This window comes from Callorhinus ursinus, unplaced genomic scaffold, assembly GCF_003265705.2.
Source record: "Callorhinus ursinus isolate GAN/ISIS: 27379988/994484 unplaced genomic scaffold, GSC_fseal_2.0 scaffold61, whole genome shotgun sequence".
In the NCBI taxonomy this organism is placed as follows: Eukaryota; Metazoa; Chordata; class Mammalia; order Carnivora; family Otariidae; genus Callorhinus; species Callorhinus ursinus.
The window spans coordinates 4,650,414-4,657,076 of NW_027397123.1; the positions used below are offsets into that span (position 1 = coordinate 4,650,414).

Genomic DNA, 6,663 nt, shown 5'->3' on the forward strand with positions numbered 1-6,663 from the left:
TGAGAATGTAAACTTTTAATGATGTAGCCATTGTGGGAAATAGTTTGCAAGTGGGACTATAACACTGCACAGCCACTGTATAAAACAGTTTGATGGTTTTCTGGTACCTCAATGAGTTAAAAATAGAATTCCCATATGATTCCATAATTCCACTCTTAGGTATATATCCCAAACAATTGAAAGTAGACATTCAAACAAAAATTTATATATGAATGTTCATAGAAACACTATTCTAAAACACCCCCACATATCTATCAACAGCTGATAACAAAAGGTGGTATGTTCATACAGTGGAAAAAGGAATAAAGCAATGATACATGCTATCACATGGATCAACACTGAAACATTATGCTAAATGAAAGAAGCCAACCCTGAAAGGCCACATATTGTGATTCCATTTGTATGAAATATCTTATAGGAAAATCCAGAGAGACAGACAATGGATTGTTTGTTGACAAGGGCCGAGGAGGAGGTAGGGCTGGTGGTGGAGGGAGTGGTAAGAAGTAATAGGGAAGGACTGATTAATGGGTACCAGGTTTCACTTTAGGATGATGAAAATAATCTGGAACTAGATGGCTGCACACACTGAGTGTATTAAACGTCACTGAATTGTATACTTTAAATATACTTAAGGGGCACCTGGGTGGCTCAGTCCATGAAGTGTCTGCCTTCACCTCAGGTCATGACCCCGGAGTCCTGGGATCAAGCCCCATGTCAGGCTCCCTGCTCATCAGGGAGTCTGCTTCTCCCTCTCCCTCTGCCCCTACCCCCCCACCTTGTGCTCTCTCTCAAATAAATAAATAAACAAAATCTTTAAAAAAATACATATATACTTAAAGTGATTAATTTTATGTTACGTGTATTTTACCACAAAAAGTATATTCTATTTAATATATAAATACTGAAGATGAGGCTGGCCATCTGAAAATCAGCAGGCATGGGGCACCTGGGTGGCTCACATGTTAAGCATCTGCCTTGGGCTCGGGTCATGGTCCCAGGGTCCTGGGATTGAGCCCCACATTGGGCTCCCTGCTTGGCGGGAAGCCTGCTTCTCCCTCTCCCACTCCCCCTGCTTGTGTTCCTTCTCTCATTGTCTCTCGCTCTGTCAATTACAGAGCATTACAAAATTACAGGTCAGAGCCTGTAATTTACCTCCTGCTTAGAGGTAAATTGAGTAAACCAGAGGCTTGTTAATTTCACAACTTCTACACATTAAATCCGCAGACATTCAAAAGATCCAAAGTAGAAAAATGATATGTGTATGCAGATGAATTTTCATATTAGCATTGCTTGAGCATAAAATAATTGAAAGCTTTTAAAATATCTGACTTACCTTTGGAAAAGATGATTCTATTAACAAAATAGAATAATTCACTGGTGTAAAATCATAACTAAAGTAATAATCAAATTGGGAAGTGCTTAGTTTATTAGGTTGGGCAAAGTGAAACTGCAGATATTTGACTGTTTTTGACCTAAATGAATGGCAATTTCATATGATTCAACCTAAAATAAAGTGTGAAAAAAGTGGTATGCTATCTTATTATTTCAGCAGAAAAGTGTGACATGTTTTTACATGAGTTTTTGAAGAACTGCAGGATGACAATTAGCAAAATGTCTAATATTTGGTTTGGTTTCAGGTGGAATTTTTTCTTACAAAAACTGTTTCTTTTGTATGTATTTTTCCATTTAAAAAGATATGTTTATTACCTAACTGCTATTTGGCAATATTAACATTCCAATGTAACATAAGGTCAGAGAGCAAAGTCCACAGCTGAGACTGTTGAATACATAGGAGAAATAATGAAATGATTCTCTGAGGACTACACTAATGGGTTGTCCTATAAACTGGCAAGATGCCCCCCAGTCCCATTCTCTCTTTCAGGAAGCTCAGGAGGACAGCACATCCCAGCTTCTCTTACACTTAGTTTGCAACCATGTGAAGGAGTTATGGCCAATGGAATATGGGCAGATGGGATTGTGCAGTTTTATCTTCACTCTGTTTTCTCTTTTGTGCTCCTGCATGAGTTTGCCTCCTTAACCCTAGTGGTTTTGGTTATCACACTTGGGCATGATTTAGTGCTCCCTTGGGGCGCAGATTTTCAGGTCATGCTGATGGGGTCTTGATGAGGATGGGACCTACTGCCCCTGAGGTGCTGGACATCTAGGCTGTGTCACAATCGCAATTTTGTACCTGTGCCTGACTGCCCTGAAGCCAGCAGGAAGACAGGAACAGGAGTGAGGTCCTGGTTCCTGAGAATTAGAGGTAAATAACTACCTGTCAGCTTATCTCACCAAGTTGAAACCATGTCAAGTCCCCTGTCTACTTAGGCCTCTGGGCACTTAGTCCTGATCTTCCCAAGTGTTGAATCATGTGGTCTGGTATGAATGCATCTTTTGGGTAATAAGGATACCTGCGGTTTATGAAACATTCCTACAAGAGCTGCTTAAGATAAATAAGTGAACAAGTAATCAGGTAAATGAGGCAAGTGGCATGAAAGTGCCATTTTATGCAAAAATGTTTATCATTATCTATGAGGTTCCTAGTTGATTCAGTGAGCCATTGTATTTTGTTTGATCCAAGATAGCCAATGACTCTGCAAAAAGGCATATCTGACTTACCCCCCCAACACATCAGTATATGTGGAAGCCTCGTGATCATGTTGCCAATAATAACGGCTCTACGTATTGAACACTATATGCTAGGTCCTGTATTAATCCCTTTTTATGTCATTTCCCATGAGGTAGGCAGTGCTGTTGACCCTTGAAGAGCACGGAAGTTAAGGGCACCCATGCCAACCCTCATGCAGTTGAAAATTCACATATAACTTTTGACTTGCCCAACACTTGTCTACTAATAGCCTACTGTTGACCAGAAGCCTTACCAATAACATAAACCGTCAATTAAGGTATATTTTGTATGTTATATGTATTATGTACAATATTCTTACCAAAAAAAGTAAGCTAGAGAAAAGAAAATGTCATTAAGAAAATCATAAGGAAAATATATTTATAGTCCTATACTATAAAATTCTATATAGAGAGCCACGCTGCTAGTAAGGAGAACGGGAGCCTCCAAGCCACTTTGGCAGATGCAGCCACAAGAGACAGGGGTGTCCAGGATCCCCAGGTCACCAACTCAGCCCTGACCCAGCAGGAGTGAGGCAGCCATCTGCAAAGGGGCAGCCAAGGCAGTGGTGCCTGGCCCCAGGCAGCTGCTTCTAGAGCTGGCATTGCTCCCGCCACTCCTGACCATGACCCCCACATTCTCAGTGGCCACACTGGACCTGGGTGGTCAGGGAGAGAGCTGGGAGAGATTCCAGAAGCAGCAGAGGCTCACCTTGGAGGGTGCGGCCAAGCTGCTGTGGGGCACCTTTGAATACTAGGGCCTGGTGAAACACACAGGAGGCTGCCACTGCGGAGCATTTAGCTTTGAGGTTTGGGCCTCAGTGGACTTGTACATCTTTGACTGCAACTGCAGTAAGTGAAAGAAGCAGCAGAATAGACACTTTCTTGTTCTGGCCTCTCGCTTCAAGGTCCTGAAGGGAGCCCAGAACATAACCACACACATGTTCGACACTCACAAAGCACAGCACACCTTCTGTCAAGAGATGTGACATTCAGAGCTTATACATGGTCTGCTCACACTCCCGAGGCTTCAGAATTGTTGACACTGCCTGGATGAGGGCACTGTGTGTCCTGTGGTCGTTGGAAGGATTCAATGGCAGCGATTGGGAGAATGAAGGAGCATAATACCATCAGGAACATGTCACTCTTTAGGGACATGCTTCTCCCCTCTGAAAAGGAGGAACGATTGGGGCCAGTAGCTTTGCTGTCCTCACTGCACCTGGGTGGTGCACAGGAATAGGGCTGACCCAGGCTGCTGGTTACCTTGACCAGAAGCCATCTTGATCTCTGCAGTTCACCCCAGCCACCAGGTTCTTTAGGCAGCTCTTTGGTCCTTCATGGATAACTTCTGACTTCCCCAAAGCCAGGGTTAGATATAGGCTAGTTGACATTCTTCTTTCTCTTCCCAACTTTTGTGTGATATTTTAGAAACATATTTTTAACGTTAAAGCAAAAAAAACAAAACAACAACAACAACAAAAAACTGCATGTAAGTGGACCCATGTAGTTCAAACCCATGTCGTTCAAGGGTCAACTATGCTATTTTCCCATTTTAGTCACTGCATTTTAATTACAACCAGTTGAATACCTTGAGGTAGCACAGAGTGCTGGGCCTTACCCACTGTGTTTTCAAGTCACTAAATCTGGATGGAACATGAAATTTGCATTCCCAAGTTTCCAAGTGATCCTGATGCTGCTGGTTCTGAGATCACAAATTGGGAGCCACTGAATTAGAGGACAATTTAGTGGTATTGATACAGGCAGGCCGGGTCCAACGATCAGATGGGGTCCTACAGGACCAGCTAGGAGGCTCCTTGGCTTCATGCAGAATAGAAATCAATTCCATTCTTGTTTCACCACCACTTGTCTTTCTGCCTTTAGATTTCATGAGCAGCAAGTGGCCAAACCGGGTCTGGGACCCTAGCACCAGGTGTTCTTGTACCCCTGTGCCCCATCTACTGGGGAGCATTTTAAATTACCATGTTCCAGAATTACCTTCATCTTTCATTGTAAATACTGGCTCAGAGAGGTGAAGTGAGACCACAGGGGTACACAGGGAGGAAGGTCAACGTATGGATCACATGTTAGAGACCTTTGAGGCAGGACATTGCCTAAACGGCATGGAAATCTGTGTGCTCTGCCTTCAACTTCTTACAAGCCACACCCTGCCTTTCGAACTTTAAGAGGACATTGCTCAGAGAACAGGAAGTGTGCTCCCTATCACCAAGATTCAGTCAGAAACTACATTACCCAGAAGGCAGTGCCTCTGACATTGGAGGCAGGCACTCAGCCAATGACAGAGAGTGGAGAGGGGCATTTCCTGCTGCACCTTGGGCAGTGCTTCTGGCTTCTTCTGTCTTAGGACTTCGTTTGGTTGTGGTAGGTCTGTAATTAGCTGTGCTTCTGGTTGGAGCTCTGGGCAGAGGCCGCTTCCCAGAAGTGTCTTCCAGACTAGCCAAAGGAAAATGAGAAGAATAAGACCCACTTCCAGGTTTCTGTATGAGCCTTGACCTCCCACCCCGCACCCCCTACCCCCCACCCACCCCTGTAATGGGGTTTGCCCCCTAGCCTCTCCAGAGCCTCGGCACCAGCCCCTCATCCCTGCAGCCCCCATAGGCGGCCCCCTGGACCTTGTGAATGTTCACACAGTGAAGATCAAGGTCCCTGGTTACACTTGCAGATTGAAAGTGAGGGGATGAAGACACATTTTTCATGCAAATGGACATCAAAGGAAAGCCAGAGTAATAATACTTATATAAGATAAACTAGATCTTAAACTAAAGACTGTAATGAAATGAAGAAGGACACTGAAACATAATAAAGGGGACTATTCAACAAGAAAATCTAACAATTGTAAATAATTATGCCCCCAACTTGGGAGCACCCAAATATAAAAAACAATTAATAACAAACATAAAGAAACTCATATTATCAATGAGAAACTCCATTATCAATGGAGACAGCAATGGACAGATCATCTAAGCAGAAAATCAACAAGGAAACAATGGCTTTGAATGACACACTGGACCAGATGGACCTCATAGATATATTCAGAGCATTTCGGCCTAAAGCAGCAGAATATACATTCTTTTCCAGTGCACATGGAACATTCTCCAAAATAGATCATATACTGGGTCACAAATCAGGCCTCCACAAGTACAAAAAGATTGAGATCATACCATCCATATTTTCTAACCACAATGCTATGAAACTTGAAGTCAACCACATGAAAAAATTTGGAAAGACCACAAATACATGGAAGTTAAAGAACATCCTACTAAAGAATGAATGGGCTAACCAGGAAATTAAAGAAGAAATTAAAACAACAACAACAACAACATGGAAACAAGTGAGAGTGAAAACACGCCAGTCCAAAACCTTTGGGATGCAGCAAAAGTGGTCCTAAGAGGGAAGTATATAGCAATACAGGCCTACCTCAAGAAGCAAGAAAAATCTCAAACAATCTAAACTTACACCTGAAGGAGCTAGAAAAAGAACAATAAATGAAGCTTCAATCCAGCAGAAGAAGGGACATAGTAAAGACTAGAGCAGAAAGAAGTGATATAGAAACAAAAAACAGTAGAACAGATCAACAAAACTAAGAGCTGATTCTTTGAAAAATTACTAAAATTGATAAACTCCTAGCCAGACTTATCAAAAAGAAAAGAGAAAGGACCCAAATGAATAAAATCACAAATGAAGGAGGAGAAATGACAACCAACACCACAGAAATACAAACAATTACAAGAGAATATTATGAAAAATTATATGCCACCATATCAGACAATCTGGAAGAAATGGATAAATTCTTAGAAACATATAAACTGCCAAAACTGAAACAGGAAGAAATAGAAACCTTGAACAGACCAATAACTAGTAAAGAATTGAATCAGTAGGGGTGCCTGGGTGGCTCAGTCGTGAAGCATCTGCCTTTGGCTCAGGTCATGATCCCAGGGTCCTGGGATCGAGCCGACATCAGGCTCCCTGCTCTGCGGGAAGTCTGCTTCTCCCACTCCCACTCCCCCTGCTTGTGTTCCC

General features: G+C 42.7%; 1 pseudogene; it reads left to right on the top strand.

The window, feature by feature from the left end:
- Window positions 1-3,251: 3,251 nt before the first annotated feature.
- On the top strand, window positions 3,252-4,534 carry LOC112810580 (centromere protein V pseudogene; annotated as a pseudogene).
- The last annotated feature ends 2,129 nt before the right edge of the window (window positions 4,535-6,663 follow it).